The sequence below is a fragment of the Moschus berezovskii genome, chromosome 13 (assembly GCF_049115385.1).
Source record: "Moschus berezovskii isolate FMDL1 chromosome 13, NW_MosBer_1.0, whole genome shotgun sequence".
NCBI lineage: Eukaryota > Metazoa > Chordata > Mammalia > Artiodactyla > Moschidae > Moschus > Moschus berezovskii.
In genome coordinates this window covers 91094321-91109620 of record NC_142472.1, presented here as the reverse complement: position 1 = coordinate 91109620, position 15300 = coordinate 91094321, and the positions used below count along the sequence as shown (strand labels likewise).

Here is a 15300-nt window from a genome sequence, read left to right as displayed (position 1 = left end):
TCTGTCCATGGGATTTCCCAGGCAAGAATACTGGAGTGGATGGCCATTTCCTTCTCCAGGGGATCTTTCCCACCCAAGGATTGAACCCTTATATCCTGCTTGGCAGGTGGATTCTTTACCACTGAGCTTTCAAGGAAGCTTGTCAGTGAATATAAACATATATGAATACATATACACTGCATATATACTTTTTATATTTACATATAAATATATAAAAATCTTAAAACTCCGTAATAAAGAAATCAACAGCACAAGTAAAATGTTAGAAAACAATCTGAACAGATAATTCATCAAAGAAGATATAGAGATGACAAATTACACCATGAAAAACTCAGTGTGAAATTACTGAGTTTGATTAGGAAAATCAAAATTAAAAAATGAAGTATCACTAGACACATTATAGTTGAAAAAAATCTAATAAAAACAAAACAACAACAAAAAACAATGCACAAAAAATATTTAATGCTGGTGATGATTTAGAACAAGTGAACTTCTGTGTATTTCTCGTAGGAATGGAAAATTGAGACAGCTTCTCTGAAGGCTGGTGGTTTATTATAAAGTTAATTGCACACTTACAAAATACATTTATCCAGAAGTCCCACTTTATAGAGAAATGGAAACTTGTATTTACACAAAAATCTATTACCAAACATTCAGGGCAGCTATAACAGTGAAGTTCTGGAAACGGCCACGTGTTCTTCACCCAAGGAATGAGTAAACAAACACTGGTATATTACATAGTGTGAGACACTACAGAGAAATATAAATAAACAAACTATATTGATGCAGGCAGCAATATGCTAAATGCTCTATGCAAAGTGAAAATTCAGACTTAAAAGTCTTTATGATTCCATTTATATGACATTTTCAAAAAGGCATATGGAGAGAGGACTGGTCAGTTCAGTTCAGTCGCTCAGTCATGTCCGACTCTCTGTGACCCCATGCTGGTAGTAAATTGGTGGAGTATTAACTAGAGAAATAAAAAATGAGAATTTTGGAGATTTATCAAGCTGTTATGTATTTTGACCATGTTTTTGGTAACATAACTCTGGATTTGTCAGACTTCTCAAAAAGTTTACAACAGAAAAGTGTATTTTAATTTGCATGCAAATTTAAAATATTATAGAATATGTTTTTAAATGCTATCAATTAATGAAAACATCTCTGTGGTATTATACATGGCCATTCCCCTGAACCTTTTATCCTCATTTAACAATCAATTACCTTTGACAACTAGACTGCCATGGTCAGCCTATGGGTTGAGAAATAATCTCAGTTAGATGCTGGCAGGAGGTCTTTGTCGTTCCTGAGTCACTGTTTTGTCACAGACACTCTCATACACCTAATTGATACAGTTTGCAGACAGGGACACACAGAGGATGACAGTAAAATTTAATGTTAAAACAAAACATGTCTGTATGTCACTGTTGTTTGAATGATACATGCACAATATTGTTTAAATCGTTGTATATTTCAAATACCAGAAAGTGATTCTTTCCAGACTAGAGAACAACCCATTCTTCCTGAAAGGCTATTTATAAATATTTAACTATTTAATCTTAATGATAAAATTTTAGTCATAGGAACTTATTATCATATTTGGTTGAACATTCAAAAGAAAGATAGATTGAAACATAACCATAGGTCAGTAACAATATAGTTATTGTTAATTAGAAGCATAGCATATCAAGTAAAGGTGGCGAGAATACACAGAAGAACTAAACAAAGAGATTTTCATGACCCAGATAACCACGATGGTGTGATCACTCACCTAGAACCAGACATCCTGGAATGCGAAGTCAAATGGGCCTTAGGAAGCATCACTATGAACAAAGCTAGTGGAGGTGATGGAATTCCAATTGAGCTATTTCAAATGCTAAAAGATGATGCTGTGAAAGTGCTGCACTCAATATGCCAGCAAATTTGGAAAACTCATCAGTGGCCACAGGACTGAAAAAGGTCAGTTTTCATTCCGATCCCAAAGAAAGGCAATGCCAAAGATTGTTCAAATTACCGTACAATTGCACTCATCTAACATGCTAGCAAAGTAATCGTCAACATTCTCCAAGCCAGGCTTCAGGAGTACATGAGCCATAAGCTTCCAGATGTTCAAAACTGGATTTAGAAAAGGCAGAGGAACCAGAGATAAAATTGGTAAAAGTTGGATTATTGAAAAAGTAAGAGAGTTCCAGAAAAAATCAACTTCTGCTTTATTGACTACACCAAAGCCTTTGACTGTGTAGATCAAAACACACTGTGGAACATTCTTAAAGAGATGGGAATACCAGACAACCTGACCTGCCTCCCGAGAAATTTATCCAGGACAAAAAGCAACAGTTAGACCTGGGCATGGAACAACAGACTGGTTCCAAATTGGGAAAGGGGCATGTCAAGCCTATATATTGTTACCACGCTTATTTAATTTATATGCGGAGTACATCATGAGAAATGCTGGGCTGGATGAAGCACAAGCTGGAATCAAGATTGCTGAGAGAAATATCAATAACTTCAGATACTCAGGTGACACCACTCTTATGGCAGAAAGCAAAGAAAAACTGAAGGGCCTCTTGATGAAAATGAAAGAGGAGAGTGAAAAAGTTGGCTTAAAGCTTAAAATTCAGAAAACTAAGATCATGGCATCCAATCCCATCACTTCATGGCAAATAGATGGGGAAACAATAGAAACAGTGACAGACTTTATTTTGAGGGTCTCCAAAATCACTGCAGATGGTGACTGCAGCCATGAAATTAAAAGATGCTTGCTCCTTGGATGAAAAGCTATGACCAACCTAGACACCATATTAAAAAGCAGAGACATTACTTTGCCAACAAAGTTCCTTCTAGTCAAGGCTATGGTTTTTCCAGTGGTCATGTATGGATGTGAGAGTTGGACTATAAAGAAAGCTGAACCTCAAAGAATTGATGCTTTTGACCTGTGGTGTTGGAGAAGACTCTTGAGAGTCCCTTGGACTGCAAGGAGATCCAACCAGTGAATCCTAAAGGAAATCAGTCCTGAATATTCATTGGAAGAACTGATGCTGAAGGTGAAACTCCAATACTTTGGCCACCTGATGCTAAGAGCTGATTCCTTTGAAAAGACCCTGATGCTGGGAAAGATTTAAGGCAGGAGGAGACGAGGATGATAGAGGATGAGATGGTTGGATGGCATCACTGACTTGATGGACCTGAGTTTGAATAAGCTCTGGAGGTTGGTGATGGACAGAGGAGTCTGGCGTGCTGCAGTCCATGGGGTCACAAAGAGTTGGACACAACTGAGCGACTGAACTGAATTGAACTGAATCATAAGCTGTGTAAATAGTTCTCCCGGCTTTGGTTTTATCATGATTTCAAATAATGATGATGCGGTCATATTCTTTGTAAGCCAAATTGTGAATAAAATCTGCAAAGCCTGCATGTTCAACAACGTTTTTTAATGTTAAAATCATATAGGAGTAGCAACAAACTGGATGACAAAATGAAACTTTTTTTTTTTAAATAGTAGATATTTGTGCAAAAATGCTGTCAAATATCTAGCTATAGGATTTTTAATTATGAAATCCACACCTACAGAAGCATGCAATTTTTTTTCTTTACAATAAAACCTCTTTAACTGCTCTCACATTGATACCATGAGTATATTAAATTCTTGCAAAGTACTAATGAGATATGTCTGTAGTTACAGTTGATTCTATTCACAGAAGTTCATATAGCAGATGAAGTTGTATTGAATACATACACAGCAGAGGAAAGCACTGTTTAAACACTGAAGTGCTCAGTCATAACACACACATTAAAATGCCGAAACCTGCACTTCTGAGAAACATTTCCTACCACAAAAGAGCTTCTGCAACAGCTGAAAAGCTACTAAAAAGGTACTATCTACCACCACCAAACACTGTGAAACATGAATGTGTATTTTCTTCTTTAAAATCATATTCAGGCCTGTGTGAAAAAACACGTTTATTCATTTCACACAGCAACACTTCTGGTGGGATGGTATGGCTAGCCACGTGCTTTTAAATAAGCTTCATACTCATTTTAATTTTGTTCTTTAGAAGAATGAAAGGAAAAAATAGTAGCTAAATGACTTGCTCTACATCTGGTAAAGAGAAGATTAAAAACCAGTGATCGAACTCCTGGGACAGCAGTGATGCACAATTTTGTAAAAATTTCTTTACTAAGTAATACATATATATGGAATCTAAAAAAATGATACTGATGAACCTATTTGTAGGAAAGGAATGGACACACAGATGAAGGGAGTGGACTTACATGGGGGGAGAGAGAGTATGAGATGAATGGAGGAAGCAGCATCAGCATACATACACAATAAGGCGTGAGATGGCTGGCTGGTGGGAAGCTGCTGTGCAGCACAGGGAGCCCAGCCCCAGGTGATGACCCAGAGGGATGGGCAGGGCGGGGAGGGAGGAGACTGAAGGCTGGAGGAGAAGGGGATGACAGAGGAGATGGCTGGATGGCATCATGGACTCAATGGACATGAGTTTGAGCAAACTCCAGGAATTGGTGATGGACAGGGAGTCCTGGCGTGCTGAGGTCCATGGGGTTGCAAAGAGTCAGACATGACTGAGCAACTGAACTGAACTGAAAAATATAGTATAAAAAGAAGTGGTTAACTTCTGAACTGGGAAATGTAGACATCTTTAAAAATTTCTCTGATAACCCTGTGGCCAGCATTTAAAGCATTTTAAAATAAACTCATCACATTACTCTTTTTCAGTAATAATTTTCTCAATGCTGCAATCACATCCTTGATTGAACATTGGAGTCACCATGGTGTAGAACAGAGAGAGGAGTCTGTCAGTTCCTGCAGAATGTCTGGATTTGGGCCTTAAGTAGGTAATAGCAGCAGATCCAAAGAATAAAAGCACAACCAACAGGTGAGAAGAGCATGTGGAGAAGGCTTTGGCTCTTCCTCTGGCTGTTAGAAACCTCAGAATGGTTGGAAATGATTTTGCTGCAAGAGGCAAGGATCAGCATAAAACGTACAGTAACAAACAACAGAGCTCCTGCATAGACTGAGAGCTCGTGTGCAAAAGTGTCCCCGCAGGCCAGCGTCAGAATGGGGGAAATGTCACAGAAGAAGAGGTGAATCTTCTTCGAATGACAGAGATGCAGAGAGAAGATCCGGCACGTTTGCCCTGTCTACACTGGGATTCCACTGACCCGGGAGCCCACAGCCAGCTGGAGGCACACCTTTGGGGTCATGACCAGGGGATAGTGCAGAGGGTGACAGATGGCCACGCAGCGGTCACAAGCCATCACCGCCAGGAGGAGGCATTCAGTGTCTCTAAGGAGTAGAAAGAAATACATTTGGGCAGCACAGTCCAGCACAGAAATGCTTCTGCCCTTAGTCCAAAGATTCCAGAGTCCTAGGGAGAGTGACAAACACATAACAGATTTCCAAGCAGGAAAAGTTTGCCAAGAAAAAATACATGGGTTTGTGCATTGCTAGGTCAAGCCTGCTGCTGCTGCTGCTAAGTCACTTCAGTCGTGTCCGACTCTGCGACCCCATAGATAGAAGCCCACCAGGCTCCCCCGTCCCTGGGATTCTTCAGGCAAGAACACTGGAGTGGGTTGCCATTTCCTTCTCCAATGCATGAAAGTGAAAAGTGAAAGTGAAGTAGCTCAGTAGTGTCCGACTCTCGGCGACCCCATGGCCTGCAGCCTACCAGGCTCCTCCGTCCATGGGGTTTTCCAGGCAAGAGTACTGGAGTGGGTTGCCATTGCCTTCTCCATGGATCAAGCCTAGTTAGCCTAGTTGGTATTAATATGAGACTATTTCCAGTTAAGATAATGATGTAAATGATGGAGAACACCCCAAAGAATAACCCTTAAAGGTTTGGAAGGTCAGAAAACGTCAGGAGTACAAATTCCATCACTTTGGATATGTTGTCTCTTGCTTCCATATCTTAATATTTCATCTGTGGGAATGATCCAATCAGAGGTAGTGTTATTTCATTTTTATTAGCTCTTGTTTTCTTATTTATAAAACAGGATGTTACAACTTTCTATTTTTCAATTTCCTATAAAAACCAAACCTATAACACCAGGTGCTTTAAATGTGTGATAAAGTGTGTTTTTCACCATTATTAAATCTATCTGTAAATTAAAAAAATAACTTTAATCTGTTTATTTCTGGTGTATACAATATTTATTTAGTTCTGAAGACACGTGATTGTAATTTTGCTATTCGTCTGAACACTCAAAAATACAAATTCTGAATTTAAGTTCCTTTGTGAAATAACTTGATATTTGCATTTGATGTGTTATTCTTTTCACCTCTCCATTCTGTTTTTCATTATCAATTCAGAATTAATTTTTTTGCTCTTTTAAATGTCTTCAGTTCAGCTCAGTCGCTCAGTCGTGTCCGACTCTTTGCAACCCTACAAATCACATCACACCAGGCCTCCCTGTCCATCACCAACTCCCGGAGTTCACTCACACTCATGTCCATCGAGTCGGTGATGCCATCCAGCCATCTCATTCTCTGTCATCCCCGTCTCCTCCTGCCTCCAAACCCTCCCAGCAAAAGAGTCTTTTCCAGTGAGTCAACTCGTCGCATGAGGTGGCCAAAGTATTGGAGTTTCGGCTTTAGCATCAGTCCTTCCAATGAACACCCAGGACTGATCTCCTTTAGAATGGACTGGTTGGATCTCCTTGCAGGCCAAGGGACTCTCCAGAGTCTTCTCCAGCACCACAGTTCAAAAGCATCAATTCTTCGGCGATCAGCTTTCTTCACAGTCCGACTCTCACATCCATACATAACCATGCAATATAAAATAGTCTTAGGGATACATATAGTTAATTTTTTAAAATGAGATATTTTTCTGTTGTATTTTCAATGTCTTTTTACCTTTGACATTCTGCATATTTAGCTGTTTTATTGTAAAACAAAATTCATCAGCTAACCACTCAATATTTTTGAATGGTATTTAATTTTTAAAAACTGTATATATCAATATAGTGTCTACAAATCCAGCATTCATAATTTTTATTCAGATTTTTCTGCGCAAAGAATTCTAAGCTGGTCTTCCTGTCCAGGAACTCTCATAAGGGTAAGAGGCAGGTTCATCTAGCATTTATATTCATTAAAGCATTCAAACTAGAAAACTAGAATGTTCACCTGTTACACACTTATTGTAAGAAATACATCCACCACAATAGCTATCTCAGAGACTCCTAAATTGCAAAGGACTTCAATAATTGCAACAATTCTGCTGAATACCTTTAATTAATTGTTTTTTGGTGTTTTTTTTTTTTTTTTTTTGCCCCTATGTGAGTGTTAGTTCATGTGTGTGAAAGCTTTAGGTTGAGATTGTCCATCTTTAAGTCATCTTTTTTCTTTGCTATATCTAGATTTTAAGCATTTGATCATCAGTGTATCTTTGTATGAAATGTGTATTATGTTTCTTCCGCAAAAAGTGATTTACTAACTTCTTGAATTAATGATTAAAATGAACCAAGTTGCTTACTTTGTCAAAATAGTCCTCAACGTGTAAGCAAGGGTACTTACCCAAAATTCAAACTGGCCACCCTTCCCTCCTGGTCTAGCTCAGCCATGCCTTCTCTGCATATATTTCTGTGTGTGAGTGTGTGTCTATTTAGAAATTGCACTCTTTTCACTTTTGTAAAATATCAAGTTATTTCATTATTTTCAGTATCTCACACATAGCTCTCATGGTATGTGTTAATTAATTTGGATGTCCACGGAAACAGTCACTGCAAAGCAGAGGCACACCTATATCCATATCTAAGTGTTTTAAGTCATAATGAATGATCAACATTTCAGCTACAGAAACGTAGACACACATGGGGCAGAAGCAACAGTCCATCAAAGATGTGGGCTTGCCGAGGAATTCTGTGACTTAGAAAAAGAAAGCTAATAACATTTCTCTATTTAATTCAGTGTAGAGTATATTACTGGAACACTGATTAAATTTTTTTTTAAATTAATTCCCAATCTTTTTAGGCTGACTCCCATCATGCACCTACGTTCAGAAAATCCCACCTGCTTGATTCTCTCTATTGTCTCTGCTCTTTATGTAAGGTCTTCTCTTCTTTGGTCCTGTCTCTCAATTCTTCCTACTATTCAAGTAGGGTAGTACATTTGAAAATAATACTGAATCTAAGGTGCCAAAAAAAAAAAAAGCCAGAAAAATCAAGAATAACAGAATTTGATATTGAGAATGGTGTTCCACATTTACTGAAATCCTTTTTAGCTTTGACTTTTTTTTTTTTTGTCAAATGGAACATTTTGTTAATAATCAATGGAATTATCAATGCAAAATCATTTATAATGTAAGACATATTGCAATTATTCAAGTCCCATCCAAATTATACTTAATCTGAACTCAACCTCATCAAATATGCTTTTCTCAAATCTCATAGCATAGCTGCTGGTTTCTGACTTCTGGAAACCTTTAGATGCTTTTATTTCTACAACTCAGGAAGAAAAATACTAAATGATCCAGCATACATAGCCACTTTTGTACTTGCTCAAATAATTTATGTTTCTTTTTCTGGCCTTTCCACTGAAATGTTTATCTTTGGTGTGAGATTTATTATTAATATATACACCATCTTCAAAATGTATTCAGTTCAGTTCAGTTCAGTCGCTCAGTCGTGTCTTACTCTTTGCGACCCCATGAATTGCAGCACGCCAGGCGTCCCTGTCCATCACCAACTCCCGGAGTTCACTCAAACTCATGTCCATTGAGTCGGAGATGCCATCCAGCCATCTCATCCTCTGTTATCCCCTTCTCCTCCTGCCCCCAATCCCTCCCAGCATTAGAGTATAGGCAAGTTTTAAAAAATCAAATTGGAGACAGGAAATAAAAATCTAGAATTTGTGACTATAATTCAGCAGCCTGTATCATTAGGATAAGCATGTAAATATAAAAATGAAAGCATTTCAATGTCTCATTATTATTTTCCATTTCATTTACTATAAAATTTAAATTTAACAAATATAGAGTCTCTTTAATAATACGATGCAAACCCATTTTAGGAAAGTTCATTTATTATTTTTCTCTTTGCTGCTGCTGCTGCTGCTGCTAAGTCACTTCAGTCGTGTCCGACTCTGTGTGACCCCATAGACGGAAGCCCATCAGGCTCCCCCGTCCCTGGGGTTCTCCAGGCAAGAACACTGGAGTGGGTTGCCATTTCCTTCTCCAATGAATGAAAGTGAAAAGTGAAAGTGAAGTCGCTCAGTCGTGTCTGACTCTTAGCTACCCTGTGGACTGCAGCCCACTAGGCTCCTCCATCCGTGGGATTTTCCAGGCAAGAGTAATGGAGTGGGATGCCATTGCCTTCTCTGAAACTAAAACTGGAGAATGGAATAATTTTCAAAACTGTAGCAGAAGTTCTCAGGGACGGCTACACCAAATCATCTCTTAATGTTGCTGAATTTGAGGATGGAATTGGGAAGATGGGCATTAATAATCCTAGTAAAATATGTTCACTTTCCGTGATTATATCAGTCAATGATTTAAAATTTTCAACACTAAAGGAGGGGATAAAGACATGGAAAGTGAGTCCAGACACACTAATGTAATGCAATTGTATGGACTGTGGGTAATTCTGAAAACAACTTCTAAAACTTTTCTTCACCTTTATATCCATATATATTTTCTTTTAAAAATTCAAATTGACATAGATTTAGCAGTTAGAATGCAGTTATGTAATGGATGAAATAATGCAAAGCAAATTATTTTGGATCAAATTTGCTAAGTAGAATATGCAAATATGTCCAAAGTAAACCAGTTAAGATGAGTAGGAAGGTACTGTTTTAACATGCACTTAGGAAGAGAACAAAGTCTATGAATGCTATTTTTTTGGTTTTATGATTGGAGTAATTTCATGTGAGTTTATAGTAGATAAGCAAATATGCTCCCAATACTATTAGCTCTCTGAAAAATCTAGATATTTTTTGCTAGCAGTAGGATGTTGGCACTAGCAATATTCATTTACCCATTCACTCATTCAATCCCTCCTTCAAACATCCAGTTTTCAACTGCTAGTGGTCATTTTCTGTGCTATAGAATCAAAGAATGCCAACAAATACAAGTGTGGAGATACAGATAATTATTTAGATAAGTAAACATATATTTTCCAGTATATTTAAGCCAAAAAATGTAACTGATTCAATTCTGTTTTAATTTTTTTCAATATGTAAATTACTATGTAATTCATGAGGAAGGATTATTCTTATGCATGGAGGATTGATGACTCATTTGTCTGGTATATATCCAAGCCCAGTAAATCGTGGATTTGTCTTTTAAAGTATTCATAAGTACACCTGAGAAAAGAAGTGGTGAGTCCTTTGGACTGCAAGGAGATCCAACCAGTCCATTCTAAAGGAGATGAGTCTTGGGTGTTCATTGGAAGGACTAATGCTAAAGCTGAAACTCCAATACTTTGGCCACTTCATGCGAAGAGTTGACTCACTGGAAAAGAGTCTGATGCTGGGGGAATTGGGGGCAGGAGGAGAAGGGGATTACAGAGAATAAGATGGCTGGATGGCATCACAGACTCGATGGACGTGAATTTGAGTGAACTCCGGGAGTTGGTGATGGACAGGGAGGCCTGGCATGCTGTGATTCTTGGGGTCTCAAAGAGTCGGACACGACTAAGTGACTGAACTGAACTGAACTCCTTAAAAAGGGAAGATAGAAGCTGAAAATCTTTCTCTGTTAACTGTTTAGCAAGCAAAACATTTATAATTAAAATCACCAAATTATTTTTTGAGCAATAATTTTCTCAGAGCTGTAATCACATCCTTGCTCTGAAGGCTGTGTATCATGTGTTGAACATCGGAGTCACCATAGTGTAGAACAGAGAGAACAGTTCGTCAGTTCCTGCAGAATGACTGGATTTTGGTCTTGAGTAGGTAATGTCAGCAGATCCGAAGAATAAAAGCACAACCATCAGGTGAGAAGAGCATGTGGAGAAGGCTTTAGCCTGTCCTCTGGCTGTTGGTGACCTCAGAATAGTGGAAATGATTTGGCTATAGGAGGCAAGGATCAACATAAAAGATACAGCAACAAACAACAGAGCTGCTGCATAGACTGAGAGCTCATGTGCAAAAGTGTCTTCACAAGCCAGCTTTAGAATGGGCGGAATGTCACAGGAGAAGTGGTTAATCTCGTTCGAATGACAGAAACACAGAAAGAAGATCTGGCACATTTGCCCTATCTTCACTGGGATTCCACTGACCCAGAAGCCCACAGTCAGCTGGAGGCATACCTTTGGGGTGATGGCCAGGGGTAGTGCAGAGGGTCACAGATGGCCACACAGCGGTTGTAGGCCATCACCACCAGGAGGAAACGCTCAGTGGCTCCAAGGATAAGGAAGAAGCACATTTGGGCAGCACAGTCCAGCACAGAAATGCTTCTGTCCTGAGTCCAAAGGTTCACCAGAATCCTAGGAGAGTAATGGACACGTAACAGATTTCCAAGGAGGGTAAATTTGCCAGGAAAAATACATGGGTTTGTGCAGTGCAGGGTCAAGCCTAGTTAGTATTATTATAAGACTGTTTCCAATAAAGATTATTATGTAAATAATGGAGAACACCCCAAAGAATAGCCCTTGAAGGTTTGGAAGTTCAGAAAACCCCTGGAGTACAAATTGTATCACTGTGGACATGTTGTCTTCTGCTTCTTCTCTTCATATTTCATCTGTGGTAATGATCCAATCAAAGATACTGTTATTCTGTTATTTCACTTTCTTTGGCTTTTGTTTCCTTATCTATATAAAAGATGGTACAACATTCATTTTTTCCAATTCCATTAGAAAACAAGCCTATAATTTCTAAGTGTCTAACAGTTTGTGAATTACATTTTTCATCATTATTAAATTAATTTGTAAGAAAAGTTATCCATTTAAACTTTATTTTCTGCCATGAATTATCACTTTTTCTCAAGATATGTGATTATAATTTTGCTCTTCATCTGAAAGCTCAAAAATGCAAAAATTTGAGTTAAATTCATTTACATAGTTATTTTGCTCTTTCAGCCTGTGTTTTTCTCTTCACCTCTCAATTCTGTGTTTAATTATTATCAATTGAAAGTTAATTTGATTGCATGGTGAAATACATTGTAAGTGACCTAAAATAGTTTTAGGGATGAATATAGTTCATCTTTAAAGTGTTGGTTTTCCTGTGGTATTTCCAAAGTCTTGTTTGGCACTGGCATTCTACATATTTCATTTTTTTCTTATAAATAAAATTGATGAGCTGACTATATAATATTATGGGATATTGCTAGTTTTCAAACATGTGTATTTCAGTGTAAAGTCCATAAATCAGTAGTGATAAGTTCTATTCAGATTTCTCCATTGAGAAAAAAGGAATTTTAAGCTATTCTTTTGGCCCAGGAACACTCCAGACGTAAGAGGCAAATATATCCAGGTTTATGTCCATGAAAGCAGTGCTAGCTAGAATGTTCACCTGTCACTTACTGACTGCATGAGACACCTTGCACAACTCATCTGTGAGATCTTCCTAAATTACCCACATCCTCAGCAATTCTTGTTTTACTGATGATCCCATTCAACTTATTCATTCTTTCTTTTTTGCATGTGTTTTTGTTAGTCACGTATGTGACTGAGATAGGTTGAGATTTCCCATCTTTTTTGCATTTTTCTTTGTATTTTAACTATATTGCTAGCTTTTTTTGGTGTTTCTGTAGATCTTTTTTGGCAATGCATAATATAATTCTTCCACTAAATGTGATTCATTAACTTCTAGAATACATTAAAGATGAATCAATTTGATTGCTTCTTTGGAATTTCCCCCAAGTTATAAGAACCCAGATACTCAGTCAGTAGAGCATCAGACTTTTAATCTGAGGGTCCAGGGTTCAAGTCCCTGTTCAGGCGGAGGTTATTTTGGGCTTCCCCGATAGTTCAGCTGGTAAAGGATCTCTCTGCAATGCAGGAGACCCCGATTTAATCCTGGTTGGGAAGATGCCCTGGAGAAGGGAAAGGCTACCCACTCCAGTATTCTAGCCTGGAGAATTCCATGGACTGTATAGTCTGTGGGTTCACAAAGAGCCAGACACAACTAGAGACTTTCACTTCACTTCACTTCACTTACAAAGTGTAAACATGGATTCCCACTGAAAAGGTAAATCTCTCCTTCCTCTCTTTCCTGTTAGAGATCAAGCATACTTTTCGTGGGGCGTGCATGTGTGTATATTTAGAAATTATACTCTTTTTACTCATTCTTGCAGAAGTAGTAAATTGCTTCATTGTTTTCAGCATGTTATACATGTATTTTTCATATTATGTGCTAACTTATTTAGCCATTCCCCAGTGGCTCAGATGTTAAAGAATCTGCCTACAGTGCAGGAGACCCCAGTTCGATCCCTGGGTTGGGAAGATCCTCTGGAGAAGGAAATGGCTACCCACTCAAGTATTCTGGCCTGGAGAATCCCACAGACAGAGGAGCCTGGTGGACTACAGTCCATGGGGTCACAAAGAGTCAGACACGACTGAGCGAGTAACATTTTTGGTTAACTTATGAAAGCCAATAGAAAATAAGTCACTGAAAATAAGATGCACAACTAAATACATATTCTAAGGATATTAAGTGAGGACAAAAGTCAAGATTTCTGCTGCAAGGGGAACACATGTACACCCGGGGCAGATTCATGTCAATGTATGACAAAACCAACAAATATAATATTGTAAAGTAACTAGCCTCCAATTAAATAAATACATAAATAAATAAAAATGTAGACAGACATGGGGTAGAACCAATAGTCCATACAAAAGCAAGAATACTGGGGTGGGTTGCCATTCCCTTCTCAGGGGATTTTCCCTACCCAGATGTCAAACCCAGATCTTCTGCATGGCAGGCAGATTCTTAATCATCTGAGCCATCTGGGAAGCCATACACTATTTATATATGTACTATCTACAATATCTTAAACTACACATTACAGTACTAAAGATATTAAAACTTTTTCCATTATCATACAATTTTGTCAATAAAAATGTCATTGGCAGAAATGCAAAAATGCTATGAATGAGTCTTTTAAATTGTCAGAAGCTAGTGGCTGACAGATGCATCATATATGAGTCTATGAAATCATGCCTCGTTTTTTCAATACCTTGTCCCAACACCGTTACCAAATTTTATTCACATACTTAAATCAATGTAGAGTGTAGTATTTGGATACTGATTAAAATTGCTTGCTGAATGAATCATCAGTCTTTTAGCAAGCAGCATGCACCTACATTTGATCGGTGCATCCATTTCCTGCAGAAAGTGCCATTTGTTTTATTCTTTTTATTGTATCTGCTGTTTATGTATGTAAGGTTTTCTCTCATTTTTTAATCCCCTTTGTAAATTATTCCTTGATGTTCAGGTAGGATAATGCATTTGAAAAGCATACTGAAACTAAGATGCCAAAGAAAAGCCAGAAAAAGTAAGAAAGCAAAACTTAATATCAAGAATGGAGTGTTCCACATTTATTAAAATATTTTTGTCTCAACTTTTTATCTGTCAAATGGAAACTTTTTATGAATAGTAAATAGAATTGTCAGTATAAAACCATTTCTAAAGTAAGAAATATTATAATTATTCAAATTCTATACAAACTGTACTTATATTCTAAACTCAATCTCACGTTCAAAGATTTCCTCAAATCTTGTGACATATTTTTTGGTTTCTCTGACTTCTGAAAACTGTCAATGCTTCTCTTTATACAATTCAAAGAGAAAATCAGTATATAATTCATCAAAATAGAGCCACTTTCGTTTTTGTTAAAATAATTCATGTTTATTTTTCTGGTATTTCCACTGAAATGACAATTTTCTTTGACGTAGGGATTATGATATCATGTAAATCAGGTATATCACAATGCATTTAATACTGTTTAGAGCAAGTTTATGAAATCAATTTGAAATAGGAAATGAAAACCTAAAATTGGTGAATGCAGTCTGAAGCTTGCTTCCTTTAGGATAAAAAAGAAAACAGGCCAATATTACTTTAATATTTTCTCATTCATTTGCATAGAATTTAATTTTAACAAACAAATGATTCCCTTGGTATTGGATGAGAACACATTTTAATAACTCCTTTTACTGTCGTACAACTTAGTTAAATAATTTAAAAAATTTTTTGTGATATATCCTGATTTAATACTACATGCAAACTACTTAAACATATGCTTACTATGTAGTAATCACTTAATAAATCTTAATACTTAAGATGACTGATGATAATGATAATAAGGTTGCAATTTTTGATATTTTGGCCAAATATATTACAAGACA

General features: G+C 37.3%; 2 pseudogenes; both read right to left on the bottom strand.

Annotated features, from left to right (window-relative positions):
- Window positions 1-4705: 4705 nt before the first annotated feature.
- On the bottom strand, window positions 4706-5942 carry LOC148775894 (olfactory receptor 10AG1-like; annotated as a pseudogene).
- A 4814-nt stretch (window positions 5943-10756) lies between these two features.
- Window positions 10757-14687, bottom strand: LOC148775893 (olfactory receptor 10AG1-like; annotated as a pseudogene).
- Between the last annotated feature and the right edge of the window lie 613 nt (window positions 14688-15300).